The following is a 4,012-nucleotide window of genomic DNA, read 5'->3' as shown; positions in this document are numbered from 1 at the left end:
CAACCACCCATAATGAAATCTGATGCCCTCTTCTGGTGCATCTGAAGACAGCTACAATGTACCTATTTATAATAATAAATAAAATCTTTTAAAAAAAAAGAATTATAGGAAAACACAGCCAAACAGGTGAAGAAATTGAACAAAACCATCCAGGATCTAAAAATGGAAGTAGAAACAATTAAGAAATCACAAAGAGAGACAACTCTGGAGATAGAAAACCGAGGAAAGAGGTCAGGAGTTATAGATGCAAGCCTCACCAACAAGATACGAGAGAGAATCTCAGGGGCAGAAGTTACCATAGAAAACATTGACACTACAGTCAAAGAAAGTGCAAAATGCAAAAAGCTTTTAACCCCAAACATCCAGGAAATCCAGGACACAATGAGAAGACTAAACCTAAGGATAATAGGTATAGAAGAGGGAAGACCACAGTGTGGACACTTCAGTCCTTCTTAGAAGGGGGATCAAAATACCCATGGGAGGAGACAGAGACAAAGTTTGGGGCAGAAACTGAAGGAAAGGCCATCCAGTGACTGTCCTACCTAGGGATCCATGCCATATATAGTTAATCAACCCAGACACTATTGTGGATGCCAACAAGTGCTTGCTGACAGGAGCCTGATATAGCCAACTCCTGAGAGTGACAAATACAGAAGTGGATGTTCTCAGCTATCCATTGGACTGAACACAAAATCCCCAGTAGAGGAGCTCAAAAAAGAACCCAAGGAGCTGAAGGGGTTTGCAGGCCCATAGAAGGAACAACAATATGAACCAACCAGTATCCCCATAGCTCCTAGGGTCTAAACCAACAACCAGAGAATACATATGGATGAACTCATGGCTCCAGCCACATATGTAGCAGAAGATAGCCTTGTTGGACATCAAAGAGAGGAGAAGCTCTTGGTCTCATGAAGGCTTGATGCCCCAGTGTAGGAAAATGCCAGGACAGGGAAGTGGGTGTGGGTGGGTTAGTGAGCAGAGAGAGGAGGGATAAAATTTGCAATGTAAATAAAGAAGACATCTAATAAAAAATACAAAAAAAAAACTGAAGTGAAACCTGCTCTAGAATGGAACAATGAAAAAAGAAACAAACAAACAAAGGAAGGAAGGAAGGAAGGAAGGAAGGAAGGAAGGAAGAAAGAAAGAAAGAAAGAAAGAAAGAAAGAAAGAAAGAAAGTATTGTCTTAAATGAAGTAATTCAGACCCAGAAAGACTCTCATGGTATGTACTCACTTATAAGTGATCATTAGCCATAAAGTTCAGGATAGCTATGTAACCATCCACAAACTCAAAGAAGCTAAGTAACAAGGAGGGCTCAGGAAGGATGCTTGAATCTCACTGAGAAGGGGAAATCAAATAGACATTGGAGGTAGATGGAGGGAGGGAACTGTGGAAGAGGGGTTGGCGAGGGGAAAGGAGATAAGGAATCAGGTATAGGGAGAGCAGAGATGGAGGAAGACTTGGGGGGTGGGAATGGAAACTGGGGAGGTACATCTCTGGGACAAGCCAAAGAACTGGGATGGGGAGGCTCCCAAGAATCTATGGGGGTGACCCTAGCTAAGACTCCTTGCATGGAGTATGGAGCCTGAAGTGGCCATCTCCTGTAGCCAGGTGGAACTTCTAGTGGAGGTAGGGGTACACCAAGCCACCCACAAAACCTCCCACCCAAAATTTGTCCTGCCTACAAGATATGCAAGGATAAAAATGGAACAGAGATTAAGGGAATAGCCAACCAATGGCTGGCCCAACCTGAGACCCATCCCATGGGAGAGAGCCAACTCCTGACACTATTAGTGATACTCTGCCACACTTCCAGATAGGAGCTTAGCATAGCTGTCTACTGAGAGGCTTCATTCAGCAGGTGATGGAGCAGGTGTGGAGACCCACAGCCAAACATTAGATGGAGCTGGTGAATCTGTGGGAGAGTGGACAGAAGGATTGGGGGAGCTGAGGGGGGCGTCAAGGATACACAAAAAGTCCTAAGCGTCAAGGGCTCACAGAGACTGAGCCACCAAACCAAAGAGCATGCAGGGGCTGGGCCTAGGTCCCCTACACATATGTAGCCCATGTTTAGCTTGGTCTTCATGAGGGTCCTCTAACAATTGAGTTGGGGACTGTCTCTGTTGTCTGCCTTTGGATCCCTTCACCCTAGATGGGCCACTTTGTCTGGCCTCAGTCTCTGTTGTCTAACCTAATGCAGTTTGAAATGTCAGGTCAGGTTGGTAACCACTAAGGACAAAAGAATGGGGGCTGAGGGAGGGAGTGAGGTTGGAACTGGAAGGAGAGGAGGGAGGAGGTTGTGATCGGGATAATTGGGGGTTGTAAATAAATAAATAAATAATCTTTCTAGAAGGAAAACTTTAGATTCAGAAAATTTCAATAGTGAATTCCTTAGCAAATATTTAAGGAAGGGGTAATACTAAAGAAAGTATAATTAAAAAAAAATCACTATCCTCATAAAGTAAAAAACTATTAGCAAGCGTCAAATGTAGTGTGGATCTCATGACAAATGAGGTGTTTCCTAGAAATGCAATTGTAAAATCAATGTAAGCATATTAATTTGAAAAACATATTAAAAGATACAATCTTGAGAAAGTTTCAATATTAAAAAGGATCAATAGAATCTGACTTAAGGTTCTTGCAGAGGACCCAGGTTCAGGACCCAGCACCCACAAAGTGGTTCACAGCTATCTATATGGACTGTATTTAATGCCCTGTTCTGACTGCCATGGGCACTAGGCACTCATGTTGTACATACATATATGCTGGCAAATCACTCAATCACTTTTATTTATTTATATTTGTTTATTTTTTATTGTTTGTTTTTTGAGACAGGGTTTCTCTGTGTAGCCCTGACTGTCCTGGAACTCACTCTGTAGACCAAACTGGCCTTGAACTCAGAAATCTGCCTGCCTCTGCCTCCCAAGTGTTGGGATTAAAGTCATCCACCACCATTGCCTGGCTGTTGTTTTTTAATTTTTTTATTTTTATTTGTTTTTTATTGGTTTTTCTTAAGACAGAGTCAACCATGAACTCACTGTAGACCATGCTAGCCTTGAACTCATAGAGATTCACCTGCCTCTGCCTCCTGAGGGCTGGAATTAAAGATGTGAGCCACCACTGCCCTTGGCAAAACACTCAACACATACAACACAACCTACATTTTTTTTTAAATCTCGCCAAAGCATTTCTTCCATTTGATAAAGATAAGATAGATCTTAACTAAATACCTAATGTTTCCCCACAGAAATGTCTGCCTTTGTTATTCCTTCCTATTCAATTTACAGTCTTTCATACTATGTATGCCAGTGAAATGAAGGCAGATAGGAAAAGAAGTATATCTGTGCCCATGCACAGTTGACATAGTTATCCACTGAGCAAGTGAGATTCATGAAATACAGAGAACCTACGTTAGTATCCTAAAGTGAAATTTCTGTGCACATAAATAGGAGAACCTACTATGGTCACGTGGCCACTTCTTTCTTTCTTACTCTGTAAACTCAGTGCATTTCCAAAGAATATAAAAAGTGCACATGGAATCCACACGTGATAGCTGTATTGATCTTTGTCAAAAGAACAAAGACAGACAGAAAAAAATAGCTTTTTCTGCAGGTGGTATTGGAACAACTGGACATTAATATAAAAATGTCATTCTAAATACATTTCATACTGGTTTACTCAAACCAGTAAATGTAAAATACCCGGCTTTTGATTTCCAGAAGACAACATAGGAGAAAATTGAGAAGATCTCAGGCTTGGTGATCACTTTTGAGATATAACACCAAAAGCAAATTCTGCCAAACTGAAGAGTACTTTGTTCTCTATGAAAAACAATTTTATAAGATAAAACATTAGTGTAAATACACAGAGAAACATTTTACAGCATTTATTTTATTAAAAATCTGGTCTATGAACTGAAAACTTGGCTTAAGAAAAGAAAGAAAAGACAGTGCGGTTGTTCCAGACAGAGTCAGTACCATGAGCCACAATTCTCAAGCCTTCTTGCCCACCA

This window comes from Mastomys coucha, unplaced genomic scaffold (assembly GCF_008632895.1).
Source record: "Mastomys coucha isolate ucsf_1 unplaced genomic scaffold, UCSF_Mcou_1 pScaffold7, whole genome shotgun sequence".
Classification (NCBI taxonomy): domain Eukaryota; kingdom Metazoa; phylum Chordata; class Mammalia; order Rodentia; family Muridae; genus Mastomys; species Mastomys coucha.
This window is presented reverse-complemented; position numbering follows the sequence as displayed.